Source organism: Giraffa tippelskirchi, chromosome 11 (genome assembly GCF_054371585.1).
Source record: "Giraffa tippelskirchi isolate mGirTip1 chromosome 11, T2T-mGirTip1v1.2.pri, whole genome shotgun sequence".
NCBI classification, from domain to species: Eukaryota; Metazoa; Chordata; class Mammalia; order Artiodactyla; family Giraffidae; genus Giraffa; species Giraffa tippelskirchi.
Genome location: NC_137285.1, coordinates 110,108,324 through 110,128,717, shown reverse-complemented (window position 1 = coordinate 110,128,717; position 20,394 = coordinate 110,108,324). Strand labels below are relative to the sequence as shown.

Genomic DNA, 20,394 nt, shown 5'->3' with positions numbered 1-20,394 from the left:
CTTTTGATTATCTCATTAAACAAAACAAAACAAAAAAACGATCCTCTGTGCATATAGAGGGTTTTAACCTTTCCCAGAACATATAAACATGCACACGTGTACACACACAAAAGTGCTTGGTGTTTTCCTCTGTGCCCAGTTCAGGTCTGCAGCGTCTCTCACTTAGACCATCCCAGGAGTCCCCTAGCAGGTCTCCCTGCCATTGGCCAAGTCTCCCCCTACCCATGGACAACAGAATGAGACTTGTAAACTACTGACCAGATTCTACACTCCACCGCCTCAAGTCACTTTGCACCCAGGCCAATACCTTCAAGGCAAAGCTGGGCTCACCTCCAGCCTGGTCCACAGGGTGGCCTCTCCTCCACATGCCCACAGCCACACCTCCACCCCTCAGCACGTTTCTATAATGCCAAGGTGTGTCTGCCTCTACCTGGTGACCTGCCTTGTACCCCTACCTTTCTTATCTCTGCCCCACTTAAGTGTCACCTGGGAAGCCTCCCCTGACCTTCCAAGAGTTGAGTACAAATATACCTTCTGTTGTGATTCCAGCAAAGCACTTGCCTGACTACCGTGTTCATGAAGTCCATCCACTCACACATCCCTCCACCTTCACCTCCATCTCTGGGCTCCACGAGGAAAGAGACTATTCTATCCATCCTTAGATGCCTGACTCTGGGACATAGGAGCTCTAGCAAAGGCTGGTTGGTTAAATGAATAAACACAAGAACATGTGATCTTTAATTCCTGACAATTCTACATGGTTATTCCCATTTTAGAGACATGAAATCGAGGCCCAACATGCTCAAGTTCACAAGGTCACATGACAGAACTGGGATAAAGCCCCAGCTCTCCTGACTACTGAGTCCAACAGAGAACTGAGGGGATACAAACCATGCATTGCCATAGCTCCCTGAAATTAAATTTTCCATTCTTTTCTCTTTCTAAGGCCTTTCATCATTTTCATTGTTTTCAATGAGAGGTACTCACAAAATACTTAGTCTCTGAGAACTTGGCCCTAATAAATTCATCAAGATGAAAAAAAAAAACCATATTCATTCTCCCTTTCTTGACCAGCGACTGGTTAGGTAGATAATCTCAAATCAGAGCAATTTTTTTGTCTACAAATGATTCTCATTTGGATATCAAGTGTCCCATTCACGGGTAGGCAAGTCTATCCATAAGCAGGTTTGTATACATAGGGTCTCCGCATCATGTGAAGCTACCTTGTAAGGTACCCAAATGCCACCACAAGGAGAGGCCACATCAACAAGCTTAGTCAGTGGCTGGAAAGCAAGGGGTCCTGCCAGGGACAGACTGGAGCAAGGCAGGAAGTGCTGGGCACGGCAAGGAACCCATGCTGAAACCTCCCTGATCCACTGTAGCTCTTCCACTCCTGTCACCCCCAAAAGAAATCAGTCCAGTGTGGAGCCTAGAAACAGAAAGACTCCAAACAGAAAAATCCTATATCAGACCTTTGGAAAGAGTTTCAGTGGCAGAAACAGCTAACTCATGTTGAACACTCAGTCAGACATTGATCTAATGCTTTATGTGGACTAACTTCTCACAAGAAATCTACGAGACGGCTGCTATTATTAGGACGTGTGGAGGGCCACAGAGTTAGTGGTGGAACCAGGATTCAACCAGAGCCAGCCTGGCCAGGAGGCTTTCACACAGCCTGGGTCCTCGGGGGATGGTGGTTAGGGAATTTCCAAACTCTGCCCTGAGCAGTCAATTCCCCCAGGCCTAGAGCCACCACTCACAGGGTATTTCCTGGTGGAAAGCAGTACATGCACAGAGGCATGGAGGATGAAAGTCAGTGCAACAGCAGGGAAGAAAATTGTCCTCTGGGGTAGAGTTATGTTTTTCTTTGGCTTGGTATAGGTGGGTAGGGGGGAAAAGACAGGCAAGATAGAGCCAGCTGATGAAGGGTCTTACAGACTTTGGACTTTCTCTAAATGAGCAGAGGTGCACCCAGGGCCCAGGACTTAACACACAGTAGGCTTTCAATACATAAAAGTTCCTTTCTCCTGTGCAGAAAGATCAATGGGAACTCACTTAAGTTTTCTAAGCCAAGGAGTGACAAAATCAAATTTCCATTTTAGAAAGAATGTTGCTCTGTTCATCTTGTAGTCTCAGATGAAGTCTTGAAGGGTAAATGAAATATTGATGATGATCAGGATATAATATTAAAATGACATAATAACAAATGCATTTTGGGGGTATTTATCATATGCCAGATATTACCTTTAGCATTTTATATATGTCAAATTCTTTTAATTCTCATGGCAAGACTATGGGTTAGACACTATTCTTATCCCCACTTTGCAAATGGGGAAGCTGAGGCCCCAAATGGGAAATGTTACCACTGGGATTCCAACCCAGCTGGCCTGACTTTATAGCCAGTCCTCCTAAGTCCCAGGCAGCCCTGTCTGAGGGCAGGAAGAGCTTCTTAGACACAGCACCTGTGATGACACTCCAGCCAGGTTACAGGGACTTCTCCCAGCCACCTCCAGCCCCTCACCCCCACACTCCTGTCTCTCACCATCACCAAGTCAGCCGAATGCAAACCGTATCCCATGCTGAAAACACCATTTTCCCCCAAGAGGCTGGTAATATTAGAGGGGAGGAAAAGGAGCTGCGATAAGTTGGCTCTTGAGCAGCAAAGGGAAAATGAAGGAATGAGGAGGAGTGGGCCACCAGATCCCCTAGATTTCAGGGTAGAAAGTGTTCAATTAAAATGTATTCTGCCCCAGCTCAGCAGCAGCGACCCAACAGAGCCCCCATTGTTCCCGTCTAAGCTGCTGCTGCCCACGGCCCAGCACGCGGCAACGGAACAGGCTGTCGTCATGGAGCCGGAATGCGGGGTCCTGGCCCTCAGACAGCACCAGAAACGCCGCTCTGTTTACCCACGTCGCCCCTATTTAAAACCAAAACAAAAAGCCCCACTCCACCCTCAGCCCATCAGCATCCAAGACCCTGGGGAAGGACAGACGGTGGTAGGAGGACACTCCATATGCCGGCAGTGCGAGGCGTGTCTGCCAGAAGGTTCCTAGTGAGCTGGCCAGCCTGGGATAAACAGGCCTCCGCCAGGAAGCTCGGAAAGTACCTTTGGGAATATATAAAAATCAGACACAAACAGCTATCGGCGTGGGGCATAAACAGCCCTGCAAGGGCCCTGGGCCCCTTCAAAAAATCCTTATGCCCAAAGAGTCTGGAATGTTTGGCCAAGGGCTAAGAGTCCAGGCATTACTCATGTAGGCCCCCTGCATAAAGAGAAGCCCTGCAGGGCAGAGCCAGGGCTGCATGTCCAGCCAGCTCTGGGGCAGAGGCAAGCTGAGGCCGGCCGCCAGCCACGGTTACCGCGTCCAGCCTCCACCCCAACCAGGGAAGGGGTGCTCAGAGGCCGGGGCCTGGAGCCAGGCTCACCCAGTGCGCTGAGCTCAGAAACACGGTATCAAGGGTGACTGGCACATTCAAGGTGCTGACTTACCCCTGCTCTGCTCAACAGAGGTCCCAAGGGCAGGTTTAATCAGTAACTCCAGAACTGAGCAAGAAGGAGAGTTTGATGTGCTCAGAAATCTATTCACCAGTTCTAGGAGAATGTGAAACCTGTGCTACCTAGGCCCCCCAACAAACCCATTTTTAAAACCCATTCTCCTAGGCCGCTCTCCGACCTCAGGTTCATGACCCTTGGCAGGTCACAGGTGTTCCTTCATGCTTTGGCTTACCTTTCCAGCTCCACCTCCATTATGGTTCCCCCTACACACACACACCACCCCCACCCACTGTTCCTGTGAACCTAGAGTTCCTGGACTCTACATATTATACTATCTAGAGTTCCTGGACTCTACATATTATTAGAAGACACTGTCTTACCTTTTGCCTCAAGGCTTTTCTCCCCTTCCTCATCTGGCTGACTCCTCACCCTGAGGACCCCACCCCAGCATCCTGTACTCGACAAACCTCTCCTTGACCTTCCCAGCTAGCTGATCACTCTGAGTAACAAAGCAAGAACTACAAAGAGCCTCCTGGGACACTGGTAAACTTTTTCCTAACTTGGAGAGCTAGGGGATAAAAGGGGTGAGAGAGAACATAACTAACTCCCTGTACTTCAGAATTAAAAGGAATGAGGGAAGTCAGAGCCTACAAGATTTCAACTCAACCTAGAAGAAAACTTTCTAACAATGAAGATGTGACAATTACAGGAGGGGCTGCCTTGCTAAGGAGCAAGCTCTCCTGTTATCCAAAGGAATTCATCAGACGCAATTTGATCAGCGCTGCTGCTAAAGGGATCTCTGTGTGGATGAGTGGATAAACTACATCAGAGACCACATCAGGGTCCCAAGACTTTTCCATAAAGGTCTGAGATTTTGGGAGTGGAGACAGGGAGGAGAGACACTTATGAGTGAATGAAAGCCCCTACAAGATAGGTGTTCTCACTAATCCCTTACTACATATGTAGAAACAGAAGCTCAGAAAAGCTGACTCACTTGTCTAAGGTCAAACAGCTAGTAAGGGACAATATGAGATTAAAGACCAGCCCTGTTTGAAGGAAACAATCTAAATATCTATCAACAGATGTATAGATAAGAAGATATTGTGTGTGTGTGTGTATATATACACACACATACATATACACACAAGGGAACACTACTCAGCCATATAAAAGAATTAAATACTTTCATTTACAGCAATATAGGTGGACCTAGAGGTTAACTAACATATTAAGTGAAATCAGAAAGAGAAAGACATACCATATGATATCACTTATATGTGGAATTTAAATTATAATACAAATGAACTTACCTATGAAATAGAAACAGACACACAGAACAAACAGAACAAACAGAACAGAAATGAGTTGTAGTAGCCAAGGGGGAGAAAGAGTTGGGGAGGGATGGATTGGGAGCTTGGGATTAGCAGATGCAAACTATTAAATATAGAATAGATAAACAACAGGGTCCCACTGTATAGCACAGGGAACTACATTAAACATCCTGTGATAAATCACAGTTGAAAAAGAATATGAAAAAGAATACACATACAACTGAATCACTCTGCTGTATACCAGAAACTAACACATTATAAATCAATGATACTTCAATAAGATAAAACTTTTTAAAAAGTCCTATCTGACACCCTCCTAACTCTGTGGTGGCATCTTCTTTGACCAAAAGAAGAGTCTGGGCATCCTACACCACAAATATCCTGGGTGCCAGCAGACTGGGCACCTCTTCACCCTGTCTACATATTCCTTAGTCTAGCCTGAGCTTCTCAATGCAGATGCCTCTGCCTCACTCACAGGTTCACGTGGAGACAGAGAAACCTTAGTGTAAACTAAGGTGAAAGGCAGCAGGAGAGGATGCTCAGGTGTAAGTTCCGTGAGCACAGACAATTTTGCTTCATTCACGGCTGTGCTCCCCAGCCCTCACAACACAGCAGGCTCATAAAAGCTTCTCATGACATACTTGTTGAATAAATGAATGAAAGCACCAATAAAAGGATGTCACAAAGCCTTAGTGAAAGGGGGTCAGGGAAGGTTTCCTGAGAGAATGTCTTAAGGATGCACAGGGACTGCAACAGCAAAGGCACAGAAAGAATAAAGTGCTAGAAGCACTACTATGTTGTTGGGTTGTGTTCAGGCCAAAGTGATCGCTGTGATCGGATAGGATGCAGACTACATAGAGAGATGCCCCAAGTTAAGAACACCTTGGAAGGCCCTGATCTGAAGGCACAATATAGTATGAGGTCTTTGGGCCCCTGGAGAGAGGACAGGACAACCAGTCAGACCAAGTACACTAGCCCAAGTTCGAGCTGGTTCACAGCAGGGCCCTCAGGAGGCACAGGAGCAAGGCACTGTGCAGGAACCTTCAGCAACCATAGGTGCCAGACCCTGCTGGGGAGGAAGACGGCCAAAATGAGCCACAAAACACAGTCAGCATGTGAGAGAAGGGCAGCCTAGGAATGCTGCAAAACTGCTTGAGGGAGATGGGAGCTGGACCATGTCACACCTTGTACACAATCACCACACCAGGGAACAAGGAAGAAGTCAGAGCAGAGAAACCAGAAAAAAAGCCCACCATCTATTTCACTTTCACTTTGAACACAGAACTGGGAAGAAGACGCCCAGGCCCAGGAGTGGAGAAACCTGGCTGGAGTCCCAGTTACCACCAATGACCCGAGTGACCTTGGGCAGGTGATCTTACCCTGGGGCTCAGCTTCCCCACCCATAGCCCCAGTAACAGCCAGGCTACAATCAAGTAAGTACCACAGTACTTTATAAAGCACCTACTGTGTGCTTTTCCTTGTTCCAAAGGAGAGGCAAGAAAAGGACAGGCCGGACTTTGCCCGCAGGGAAGGTTTTAACCAGGGGCCCAAATAGGCAGTGCAGGAATCCAGGGAGAGCATTCTCAGGACATTCTCCAGTCAGCCTGACTGCCTAGTCCAGTCCAGGGAGGGGGAGAGGAAGTGGAGAGCTGTTTTACCATCCATCAGATTAATTGCCCCAAATGGGAAATTTACAGCCCTCCTACAGCCTCCTGTGTATCCCATAATCTCCCATGGCCCTAATCTCCTGAGAAAGAATGTGTGCGCTGTAATCTTTCCAGCCCACTGTTCTCAGGGGCAATGCCTTGTAAAACCTCAGTTCCTACCAGTAGTGGTCACTCCTGACCAAACGCCCTCCAGCTGGGGGCTGGCCAGGGCCTGACTCCACCCACCAGGAGCCAGGGCAGCTGACCTTGGCCTAAGACATTGGTCTCAGAAAGAAGACCTGCCCAACCAGCCTCTTTGGTAAATACAACTCGGCTCTCTCCTCTTTTACCTTAAGAGGAATAGCCTGCCGAGGGGCAGAACCAGAAAAAAATGGAATCTCGGCCAACTCACGCATGGGGCAAGGTGAAAACCTGGGCGAGGTGTCAGGCATTGGTTCTAACCTCAGCTCACCCTAAACCTGCCAGTAAAGGCCTCACTTTTCCCTGAGAAATGAAGGGAATGTAAGACAGCCTCCCCCAGACTTCTCACCCTGCCCCTTCCTGACCCACGTTCTGTCAAACTGCAGTCAACCTGCTTCTTGTTCAACCACCAGAAAGCTTCATGCTCTACTGTCAAGAACAGAAGAGTCTTCCAGCTGGGGGGCAACACCCCACCCCAATAAGGAGACTCCCTACCCACCCCAGCATCTGATTTTCTCCCTCATGTCATCTGTACCCCACACACGCCCTTGACTCCTCCAGGCCATTGCTGCCTTCCTCGCATAATGAAATCTTTGTCTAGGTCCTACTCAAATGTCACTTCCTCCATGAAGGTTTCCTGGATCGCTCTCTTCTCAACACCTGTTCCAGTCTCTCCTTCTGACTCTATACTCATGGGCCCTTGAAGGCAGAGGACTCTCCCTGCTTAGCTCGAGTGACAGGAAATTCACTTTGTCACAAAACATTTCAGAGGACTGTGCACAAACCTGGAGCCAGTTCTCCAAAACACTGGCACCTAACAGGTCCTCTACCACCACTGGGTGAGTTTCCTAGACACAGGACGCCCAAGCTCCTTGAGGTTGCTTATGCTCCTAGTGGTCAGAGCTGCACCCGTTACCAACCAGAATTGGTTGATATGAATTGGTTGAACCCTCTCTCCTTGACAAAGCATTTTTTTTTCTGACAAAGCATTTTGTCACTTACTACCTGATGAAAGGCCAACGGGTGAGGAGCTGACATGACCCTCTTTACAGAGAGAACAAATGCACTATCCAAGGTCACACAGCTGCAGGGGGCTGAGCCAAGGCTCAAACCTCGGTCTTCTAATTCTGATTCGAACCCTGTGTTTGCTCCACCACTCCTGGAGGTACCTGCAACCCTGGAGTCTGCTGCGGAGACCTGGGTTTGGGAGAGAGAAAACCTAAACCCTTCCTTTCTGCTGTACCCCTCCCAGGACACACACCTGGAACAGCAGAGACACAGTCACAGTCAGGGGCTCTGGAGCAGAGGAATGACAGACAGCATTTACTCCATACTCTCCACTGCTTCCATCCGTGCTTGATTACCTCTGATGACAGTATCTCACTACGTCCTGAGATATGTTAGAAGGTTCTGTTAAAAACCCAGAGCCATGCCTTTCTTTCTGTAGCTTTCTCAGAGAATAAGACTCTTCTGCATGACAGTCCTTCAAATATTTGCAGCCAGCCCTCATTTCCCTGGGGGCCTCCTCTTGCTCACATGAAACACCTCTGGTTCCTGCAGATGGTCTTCAGGATACAAGGTTTCCTGTGCCCATCACAGTCACCCCCTCAGAAGGGCTTCACCTAGTCACATCTCTCTTATAAGGGTGATCCCAAAAGGGACCCCAATACTCCATGTGTGATCTCCCCTGAGCAGAAGAGCACCACCTTCTCCCATGTCATAAGCACCACATGTCCATCCACGCAGGCTATAACAAAATTAGCATTCTGGCTGGTCACATCATCCCTTTGACTTCTATGGAGTCCATGCTCACTCAAACCCTTGGCCCAGTGCTGCACCTCCCAGAGGGCCCTGGCCATGCTGGGGCATGGATAAAACTCATTTTCATCAGCTGGATACAACAGAAAGCACAGGAACTTTGGAGTGAGACCTGGGCTGGAATCCTGATCCAGTCACTTATTTACCTAGTGACCCAGACAACTTACTCACCCTCTCCAAATTTCTACAAAACGGGAGAACATTTTCACCTCGGCAGGCTGATCTTAGGAATAACTAAGATAAAGTATGGAAGCACCTAGCCCAGAACGAGAGCTTGCCCAAGGTCAAGTAACTGACTGGGTTGGGATAAGAGTCAACTCCAGTCTGCCAACCCAAAGCTTTGTGGCCTGAGGCACCACGCTCCAGCCTCACCCTGTTTTCTTTGTCCCACAGCCTCTCCACACTAAATATCATCTTTGGTTTGTCTTTCTCCCTGTGCTGGATGGTAAATTCCTTGACAACATTCTTGTCTTTGTAGCCACAGAATCTGGCATGGTGCCAACCTGGTAAAGAGTAGGAGCTAATGAATGCTGATAAACGAATTAGAAGAAATTAATTAAACTGATGTCAAGAAGACAGGCCCCAATCCCATCACCCAGGGACTAGGTAGTAAGAAGTATTCATTTCATAAGGGCTTTGAGGTTCTGAATCATGCCAGCACTACCCGGCCCCCCTAGAACAGGGAAGCCCATTTCACAGCCCCATTCTTTCCTCAGGTTCTTCCCCTGCCCATGAGGTAATAAAGTTCTCCCTTCCCCAATCACGAAATCTCCATGACTGGTGAGGTCCTGGAGCCAGGCTGAGCTGAATGTACTTACATGAGCATTGTTTGGGATGGTCCCTGAGATTCATAGGTCCTATGTGGGGGAAGGTTGGTGCCAGGGTTTCTCCAGCCCCAGATCGCCGGGGCTTCATTAAAACTATCTTCTCCCTGTTCTCAGGTAATTCATAATGGGGAGGGGTGGGGAAAATCTGTTCGTGTTCAACAGGCTATCTCAAAACCATCCAAGCCACAGTTGAGAGAGCACTCCTATCTCCCCATCTGTGTCACGGCTTGATGCCACACAGCCCCTGCAGCCCAAATACTAACAGTTCTCTACAGCCTGCTGTGAGTTCCCTTTCAGAGCCTTGTCTAGTTATTATTTCCAAGACTCTAGAGTCAGTGAGAGCCTTGATTACATCACCTCTGAGCCTTAATTTCCCCATCCCATAACAGGGACACTCAATCATCAACGTCAAGGTTAGAATATGGTTACAAGTGAAATAACCATTTCGGCCATGTGCAACACATAACAGGAGTTTGTTCACTCAACCTTGGCTTCTTTCCTTCCAGTCTATTATATCCTGAGCCCTGAATCACACTGTTGTCCTGGACATGGCTCTGCTTCAGTTGTGCAGAGAGAACTTCAAGAGATGGACGCCATCTCCTCCAGCCACTTCAGGTATTTGTACGGCTTTGAGAACTCAATGGGTATTCAAATACCACTGGTGGTTAGCTGGTAAGCCTACCCATTTTAATTCCTTGTGGTCAGTGTGGACAGGCATGATAGAAAATGTCCATTTTCAGGTAATTCTCCACAAGGGGTGACTGGAAGCCAACACAGAAATAGAGGGACACCATGCCGTCCCCACACTGGAAAGGAGATGCTGGGGACACCCGAGGCAGAGCACTCAAGGCCTGTGTTCTTGGGGCCAAGGAGAGACATCACTTAGTAGCTGATGGGCTTCTCAGGTAGAGTACTAAAGAAAGACTATTATAGAGTTCACTGAACTATTGAATAAATTCATTCAACCATTATTTTCTTTCACCACACACACACAGAAAAAGGAACCATGTGAAGCGATGCATCTGTTAACTACCTTGATTGTGGTGACCATTTCACAATGTGTATATATATATCAAAACATCAAATAGTACATCTTAAATATATATAATTGTTATTTGTCAATCATATCTTGTGCATACATGCTAAACGGCTTCAGTTGTGTCCAACTCTTTGCGACCCCAAGGACTGTAGCCCGCCAGGCTCCCCTGTCCATGGGATTTTCCAGGCCACAATACTGGAGTGGGTTGCCATTTCCTTCTCCAGGGGATCTTCCTAACACAGGGATCGAACCTGTGTCTCTTACATCTCCTGCATTGGCAGGCAGGTTCTTTACCACTAGCACCACCTTGGAAGCCCCCAGTCATACCTCAAACAAGCTAAAAAAAATTATTTTCTGAACACCTACTTGATCCAACCACTATTTGAGGCACTAGAGGTAAACCCTGAACAAAGTAGGCACTATTCTGTGTCATCACAGACATTAAATTCTAGTGGGAGACAAACAAATTAAAATCATAATATATCCGGATCAAGTTGAGAATGCCTTAAAAAAAAAAAAGAAAAGTAGGGTTAAGGAAATAGATTGTGCTGGAGGAGAGGACTCAAGAAAGGCCACCATGAAGGGTGACACCTGACCAAAGATCTGAAGACAATACGGGAGCAGTAGGCCATGGGAATATACGAAGGAAAACATTCCAGAAAGAGGGGACAGTGAGTGTGAAGGCCCTGTGGCCGGCTGTGCTCTCATGTTTAAGGAACAGCAAGGCTGGAGCAGAGCATCAGGGAGAGCAGAAGGAAATGAGGTGACATGGGGGTGAGGGAGAAGGTGACACAGGGCCTCCTACTGTGAGGGCTTTGGAGTCCCCGTGTGAGATGGAAGCCCTTCCTTAGGTGGTTTGAGCCGATCCAACTTCCACTGAAGAACAATCTCTGGCTAGGAAATGGCAACCCACTCCAGTGTTCTTGCCTGGAGAATTCCACAGAGGAGCCTGGCAGGCTACAGTTTATGGGGTCGCAAGAGTCAGACACGACTGAGCGACTAAGCACAGCACACCGTACCAGGCGAGGGGGAGAGAAACACAGGGGCCACCTAGGAGGGTAATGTGACAGTCCAGGCAACAGACGACAGTGGTGAGAACCAGGATGGTAAGAGGCCGTGAGAATGGTCTGATTCTTGACATATTTCAAAGTAGAGCCATTCCATTTTTAAAAGTTCCCTGGAAATGTGTATATTGCCAGGTAGTCCTGGGGTTTACCAGCTGCTTGTACTGGGAAGACCAAAAGACAAACTGAATTTGGTCTACTGAGCCCCAGCCCGGGCAACAAGTATGGAAAATGCACCAGTGCAGGGCTTCAGGCAGGAAGCCACGTGACTCTGTGTGAGTGCCACGGGAGGTGGGGACGTTGTCACCTGGCCAGGAGGGGCCTCTCCCGGCAGGACTCACCACTACTCCCACCTCCCTTCAGACTCCACCCCATTCCACCCCCAGCCTCTGAAGGGCTGTGGGACTCAAATGCAAACTGCTCCTGGTTTTTCAAGGTGGAAGGAGAAGTCAAGGAAGCCCAGTGAGGCACTTGGGGTCTGGGTCCAAGACCAGCTCCCACCACCCACCCCCAACCCTACCCCACCTCTGCTCTGTGACTCTGGGTAAATCATTTACCTCTGGATCTCAGTTCCACATGCGTAAGTGAGAATCATAATACACCACCCAGCCAGGGGAGGGTGGGGGGGTCGTTCTTGTGAGGTTTCAGTGAATTATAAGTACCATGCTCTGCAAAAGCTGGCTTAGAATCATAACACACCAGCCATTCCAGCTGTATAACCTTGGACTTAGAGCCTCCCTGGTCCTCTGTGTTCTCATCTATAAAATGGAGGAAAATGACACCTTTTAGGGCTACCATGAGGCTCAAAGCAAATAATCCATAAAAGTGTTGATCACAGAAAAGCACCTCAATGGCTGTCCAACAGCTGTGAGCCACTCCGCCAAGGCTCTATGTTCCCAGCAATTTTAAATGTGGCCTCAGGCTCCAGTTCACCAGAAACAGTCAGCACCCTGGGTCACCTGTGCAGGCTCTCGTGCTCTCTCTGGAGGTTTTCCCTGCAGATGACGCCAACCTCCCAGGGCCATTTGGGTGAGGAGCCAGTGAGCACACAGTAGGGGCTGACCAGGTGGTGGTCCTGGGGCACCCTCCTGACTCAGGACTGCAGACCCAAAAAACACCACCAGGGGTCACGGGTAGATGGTTTCACCTCACATTCCTGCAAACAGCATCTCCACACAATTTCCATCACACCCACAACCTCTGTTAAAGTTTAAAAGTCCTATGCAAAGACCTTCAGCACATAAATTACTAGGCACAGAAATAAGTCCTAAAGGCCTCAGAGAAATCAGGATGGACCAATGAAGAAAGAGGCAAAGAAAAGTAAAAGCCTTTTCCTTTTTCCTCTTTTCTACTATCTCTGGGTGGGGCTTAGGAAGCCGAGGCGGGGGTGGGGGGGGGAGGAACCAGGGAGTCTAAGTGTGTTACTGTCGGTCAGATAACTGAGTCTATGAGGAATTATGATACACTGTGGGCAACAAAAGCCTAAATGTAAAGAGTTTTTCCTCCAAGTCTTCTTCACTTGGAGTTACTAAATGCATAGGTTCCATTAACCTGAATCCACTCACTCGTTTTTCACCCCCTTATTTCTCTTACTCTCAGTTCCCATACCCTCAACCAGCACCACACCGGCCTGGGAGACAAACTTCCTCTGTCGGTGGGGTGGGGCCGAGGCCCTCAGTGACAGGACTTCTGCACAAAGCCCAGGGCTGAGGAGCGGCAAGATGAGGAAGGTAAGGCCATGCTCGGCAGCTGCCCCTTGGAAGGCCCTGGCATGTGAGCGAAGGTGAGAGTGGTTCTCGCACTTCCAGGGACTCGGGTTTTAACTAGGTCACCCCTTGGACACTCACACCACCTCTCACTCTTTATCTCCATCTCCTTCTATTTTAAGGCAGGAGCGCTGCCAGGCAGTGGTGTGGGTTTCCCAGCCTCTCTTTCTCTAGAGGCCAAGCCCTCACCTGCCAGGTGATGGCTGGGATGTCTCACAGGCTTCAACCTGCTTCCTCCAGCCTCACTTCTTTGGACTCCTAAACTGGAGTCTGGGAGAATGACCAGCACAGCCAGGATATCCCACCTTCCTCCCCCACAACCATGCGGTTGGGGGGAGGCCTTACACCCCTTCTTAAGCCCAGATCCATGCTACCCTCAGGATGAAGCCCCAACTCCTCAATCTCTCTGCAGCCTGCTTCCTCTCTTGATGTCCTTGAACACGTCACACTCTTAGCCAGCTCTGCCCACTCTGCTTTCTCTTCCCTGAACATCCAAACTCTGTCATCACCTAGAAGTTCCCTGCTTGTTCTTCAAGGTCCTGCTCAGGCTCCCCCATTCCCGCAGCAAGCCTTTCCTGGCCACCCCTCTCTGTGTCTCTCCAGTCCACATGCTTCCCTTATCCAGTCACATGCCGAGTCTCCTCTAGTTGTTGACACGTCTGTGTCCCCACCCGCGAACAGGCTCTCAGGCTCCCTAGGACACCAGTGGCGCTCTGATTCAACTAATGCCGACGATCTTCTGGTATACTAGATACCTGCTGAGAGCCAGTGATACAGCAAATGAACACAGCAGACAAAATGCCTGCCCGCATGGAGCCCATATTCTAGTGATAATAATAGCCAACACTCCTGAGTACTTCATATATTCAAGACTGTTCTGAGTAATCTTAATTCATTTTAATACCCACCACAATTACTAGCATCCCCATTTTACAGAGGAAGAAACTGAGGCCCCATATTACATAATTTGTTCAGGATCCACAAGCTAGTAAGTGGGAGGGAGGGCTGGGATTCGAATCCAGGCAATCTTGTTCTGGACCATGCTCCCAATCACTGGACCTTTCTGCCTCTCAAGGTTGTTTTCTCTATTCTGCTTTACCCGTATTGATATCCCCAGCCTCCAGGCCAGTGCTTGGCACACTGAGAGAGGGTAAAGGTCTGCTAAATGAAGGGATCTCCTTGAACAGAGGAAGCTGACTCCCCTGCTAGAGGCACCTGCTCTTCCTCCAGTTCCCACCCAATCCAGCACACAAGACCCCTCAGCCTTCCCCGACACATCCATCACTGAACTGTTTCCCCATGAATGCTCCTCTCCATGCCGTACCCACACCACTCACCTGACACTTCATCACACACCACCTGACCTATAGCCTGAACTTGTGTGGACATCTTACTTTGCCAGCTCCCTGTGATCCCTGACATCCCCCAGAGTACAAACAGTATAGTGCCAGGCATACAGCACAAATAGACACAGAAATGCTAAACTGAATCTTGCCTCCCATCTTCACTTCTTCATTATCACTGGAGCTATTTTTCCCTTTCCCCAGGGGAAGCAAGCCAGAGCCTGGTCAGAAACAATCTCTGCTGCAACTATATCCAAACTGCCTAAATCCATAAGCCAAAGCCATAATTAGGGTGTAGCTTTCCCAGGTGGCTCAGTGGTAAAGAATCACCTGCCTGCCAAGCAAGAGACGTGGGTTCAATCCCCGGGTCGGGAAGATCCCCTGGAGAAGGAAATAGCAACCCGCTCCAGTATTCTTGCCTGAGAAATCCCATGGACAGAGGAGCATGGCAGGCTACAGTTCATGCGGTCGCCAAAGAGTCAGACAAAATTTAGCAACTAAACAACAACAAATGGTTAAAATCAGCAGATAGAGTTGGCCATTTTTAACCACTTGGGCAAAACACATATTCAATGCCCTCTATTAGAAAATGCCCATAACTGAGAATCTGAGCTGGGCAATATCCACAGGTATCCTCTGTGTGGATCAGAAGACAAGAGTCCTTGCAGGATGTAAGTCAAGGAATCACTCAAATGCACTTGGACCAGCACAGCCGTTGCAGAAAAAAGACAAATTCCCTAGAAATACTTGCTAAAATTTATTGAATTATACAATGCTCTGGGGACTGAGTACTAACATGTATTGTTCTCAAGTGACCAGTGCAAAAGTCCCAGGAGTTAGATGACAACATCGCCTCATTTTATTTAGAGGTTAAATCAAATGACAGGGCCACAAAGCTGCGCTGCCTGTGCGCTCACCCACAACCCCAGGGCTGGCCTATCTGAAGTCCAGAGGGGAACAGCTGAACCGTGTGTGAGTCTGAGCCCAGATGGAAGCACTCCACACTCAGGGAGGGGATCCTTCTGCTGACCCCACTTGCTCCACAGGCAGATACAGCCAGGGCGAGGAGGGGACTAGGCCTGAGGCCACAACCAGCTCCAGAAAGTTTCGGGGGCTGGGGGTGGGGTGGGATATCAGTCCGCAGGAAATAGCCGAGTTACCAGGCCATCACATAAGCACTGGCGGGTTATGGATCAGTCAGAACCCACTGCGATTCCCCTGCCCCTCTGCTTCTGAAGTGAAGTGAAAGTCGCTCAGTTGTGTCCGACTCTTTGCGACCCCATGGACTATACAGTCTGTGGAATTCTCCAGGCCAGCATACTGGAGTGGGTAGCCTTTCCTCTCTCCAGAGGATCTTCCTGACCCAAGAATTGAACCAGGGTCTCCTGCATTGCAGGCGGATTCTTTACCAACTGGGAAGAGTCAAGGACATTTCTGCTTGCTCCCCCAGGTGGCCAGTGCTCCCATCACCACCCCCCTCATGAAACCCTGAGGCAACTATGGAAAAAGGAAAGCCAGTCACCTTCTCCCTGCTTCAGTCCACAGGCTGTCTCCATTTCCTCCCACCAGGAATATCCCAGGACAGGGACCCGAGCAATAACCTGCAGGCTGCGGGAAAGAACTAGATGTGAGGTTTTCACTCTCCTCCAAAGGCCAAACCTTTTCACTATGAAGAGGAGTTGACTTTCAAAATCTTCTTTCCACTTTGGGTGGGACTAGGGGAGGGAGGTGTCCATCCCTAAAAGAAGGCAAGTCCGAAGCAAAGGCTTTTGGTTTAAAGGATCTGTTTCCTCTCCCAGACTCAACCCACCATGCAGCACAGTGGAGAAAGGCCGAACAGGTACAAAGGGATGGTGAGGAGCCCAATGAGGGACAGCTGGGGCTGATCCCACCCCTGCCACCTGCCACCTGCCCCTGTGTTCCGTAAGCCACCTTGTCTTCATAGACATTTTATAATGAGGATAGTGATAGGACCTGCCTCATAGGGTTGGTACGAGGACTGTGAGCTCACGTCTGTTAAGTCCCTAGAGCAGTGCACACTGTCATTCAGTTGCTCAGTCATGTCCAACTCTTTGCAACCCCATGGACTGCAGCACACCAGGCTTCCCTGTCCGTCACCATCTCCCAGAGTTTGCTCAAACTTATGTCCATTGAATTGGTGATGCCATCCAGCGCGCACACAGTGTGCACTAGATAAACATTCATAAAACAAAAAGCAAATAAGAACTGGACAAAAGCAACTGGCTTCTCAGTGTGACAGTCTTCCTGCCCCAGCGTTCAGCTTACTGTACCCCCAAACCAAGCAAAATCCAACAAAGGCCTGAAAGAAAAAAATTCTCGAAACTTTCCATGAACTCAAGGAGGCAAGCCAGCATCAACCAGGTCCTCCCTGCCCCAAGGAGCAGCTTCTAAAAGCCCAGCAAGATCACTGCACAGCACAATTATTGCATCTGAAATCACTGTGCTCCTCATCTCAAAATACAAGGGGTTTTTGAAATAAAAAAGAGTGTGCTTTGGGTTTTAATTTAAATATCTACCTGTTCAGGGACTAGGAAGCCAATTACTTTGCCCTCCTTCAAAGAATTACTATCCCCCCAGCCCGAGTTTTAGAAACCATATAGTGCCAAACCCACCAACACATGCATGCAGTTTCAGATGAAGAGGGCTGGGAGAAAGTTGAAGCAGAGACCAACTGAGCTCTCCCCAGCTCCCACCTACACACTAGCGCTAAAAAAAATGTAATTATTCAAAGCCTCAGCAAGCGGATGTAATTTCAGGTACCGCCAATTCTGTTTAGAAAAGGATTAATGGGTACAGTGATTATAGATATTTAGCTTCACAGCATTCATGTGTCTATTTTTTAAAAATCCCAAGGTTAGAATGTGTTGAGAAAAGAAACCTTTCCAAACGCTTTCATGGGCAGGGGAGGGAATCATTTGCCCTCCCTGGGACCCTGACTTTGCGTCCCTCCTCACCCCTTCAGTTTACAACCCCAATTTATCCTTAATTCCAGTCAACCCTCTCTCCTTGTGTGCCTGCCAGCGTCGAGAGGGTCAAGCCAAACGTCAAGTCTACAAAGCCACTCTGATTTGGTTGAACACTGACTCAGTGCCTGACACTGTCCCCGGGGAGTTGGTGAGCCATTCACGGTGCTGAGTCATAGTCCTGCCCCCGCCCCATCTCCCCCAGGACCAGCTCAGGAAAGACTGTAATGCCAGACTCCTCTAGGACTCATCAAAACAACTGTCTTCTGGGACACATTTCTTCTCCCACACAGAGGAAGCATCCCCATTTCTCAACTTAATTGCAGCCGGCTTGCCTGCTCTGGCTGGCAATGTCAATCACTCACAACAGCCCATCCATCATCCCAGCCCCTCCTCCGTCAGGAGGATCTCTGAGTGATCGCAGGGTTCTGAGATGTAGAATGGCTAGCCCACCCACGAGGTAGACACAGTTCTCACTCAATGGTCACTCCAAAAGACCAGCCACACCGCCAATGCTGCCAACAGCCACCAATAGCATCATCTGGATAGTGGGGAGGAGAGGGAATTCCCAAACTACGCAGAGCAAACCAGAGGCCCCAAGGAGCCTGGCCATCCAGGATCTAGGCAGGGTCATGGGCTGTGCATTACAGAGAGCTGTATCCACTGACTCGCTCAAGGCCTTTCTCACAGCTCCATCGAATGAATCCTGATGGATGTCCTCTCTAAATGAAAAGGCTCACAAGGCCTACAGATCCATTATGTGCTAAACAGCATGCTAGGAGGCTCAGATAGGCCATCACGTTTCATTCTCAAGTAATACTCGGAAGGAACGGAGCGCTTCCATCATTGCACAGATGGGGAAGCTGAAGCTCTGAGATGTTTTCATTTCCAGGGTCTATAAGCACCCACAGAGCTTATAATAACACGGATTCCCAGTCCACTCCCTAGAAGTTATGCCTCAGCACAGAACCAGCTTCTACTTCGGGTTGACCCTCCCTGCTCCCTCATCGAGTGCTCTAATACAGATACCAGGGTTACTGCTTCTAAAACAAAGAGTTTAGATGCCCAACCAGGCAGTGCAAACACTAGTACCAACACCTGGGAGCCCTCTCCGTGGTGGTGGTGGTGGATGGGGAAGAAATCAAAACTGTCCATTTGGAAAATATGTCAAACAAAAAAACCTGTTCATCTTCCCTCAGGTTGGACACAGCCACACAGGGCTTCAAGGAATCATTTCTTTGATATTTAGCAACAGCCATTTAGTGCCATTTCTTTTCCAGATAAGAAAGCACAATTCTCCCTCCTGTTAGCCTGATCTCAGGAGATTTTCTCCAAGGGGACAAGCTCTATCTGCTGATTGTGCTGCGTTTATACCATAGGAGGAGACTCCCTTTATGGGAGTGGCAGGAATGCTAGTTACACAGCACGCACGATCTGCCAGACATTGTTTAAGCCAGCAGGACAGGCATCGTCCCCATTTTACAGATGAAAAGACATCTGAAGACACAGAGAGCTTTAAGTGACCTGCTCAAGCGGGCAGTGGCGCCAAGATTACAACCCAGGCACTCGGACCCCAGAATTTGCGTTCTGTAACCCCCACACAGCACCACCTCTCAGATACAGAAGTTGGGGGAATCCTGAGACAAAACCTCCAATTATGTTACTCTCCTAAAGCCCAGCTACTGGTGAAAGGTGGTATCCAGGCCCAGTTCCTACTACTCAACTCAGTGCCAGCCTCCTAGGGGCGCAGACAGGTACATACATACCCTCAGCCCCAGCCCCTTCGTCTTCCCTCCACTGGCCTCTCTGGCCTCAGGTTGCCCTCTGCTCTGCTCCACAGCGGTCTGGCCTTCTTCACACTCACCCTCTGATGCTCCCGAGGGCTCCCTTCTCAGGCCGCCAGCCTCGTCACCCACACTGAAACTAGCCAGTGTCCCTCTCCCTCTTGGACTGGGCAATGCTGGAGGGCAGAGACAGGGACCTCCATCTCTCTCTACACCACCCAGTGTGGAGACTGGCGTACACTGGATGTTCATCAGAGTCTAGATGAATCCTGGGTCAAAAGCCAGCCAGCCTCTGGTTACATGCTCCCCCAGGAAGGTGCTCTCTGTGGACACGCTCTGAACTCAGTTTGGAGAGGACAGGCTTATCGCAGAGGTTACTACATTAATGCACAACATTGCTCTGCTTCCATGCCTCCGGGCAAGGAGACAGTCTCATCTTTTATTTCATCCAAGGGGTGAGAACACAGGAGCCGTGCATCCAGGGGCCCAGGCATAGGGCTGAAATGGGATCTCTGCCCGCTCCATACCCCTAGCACGCTGCCCACCTCCCTACTTTCTCCCCACCCCCCATCCCACACTGCAGTGTTCCAGGGAAGCACAGGAGGTAGCCAGCAGCCCCTGGAAGAGCCTGCATGCTAACTTCCAGCTGTCAGACCTCACAAGGCTGAGGGCTCTGCCTTGGCAGGAAAAGCCCCTGAAAAACCCTGAGAACCCTGGCTGTGACGTTGGGAATGCTCTTCTGGCAGAAGCTGAAAGAGACAGCCGGGCTCTAAGCAGGCTTAAGAGGCTCATCAGCCCCTAAGCTGCGATCAGCTGACATCTGCAGGGAGGTCAGGGGACCTACTCCCCCAGAGGACCAGGAACACAACCCACTGCCCTGCCTGGGAACCATCTACCCGGCCCATCACTCTTGTATCCTGTGGGGTACTTTCCGAGGGAGGCCCAAGGAGACTTCTGCCTCAGGGTCCTCAGGGAAGCGAAGCGAAGGTACAGGGGACGAGTTTTGGGGAATGGACTGAAAAGAGAGAATTCAGGACAGAGGGAGAGGTGATGGGAGCCAGAAGACACCTCAAACCTTGGTAGAAACAGCTCATA

At 49.3% G+C, this 20,394-nt stretch overlaps 1 protein-coding gene across 4 annotated transcripts in view; it reads right to left on the bottom strand.

Annotated features, from left to right (window-relative positions):
• Nucleotides 1-20,394, bottom strand: part of PLEKHA7 (pleckstrin homology domain containing A7) — a 220,232-nt gene that overhangs the window by 189,426 nt on the left and 10,412 nt on the right. The gene's annotated exons all lie outside the window — the stretch shown is intronic.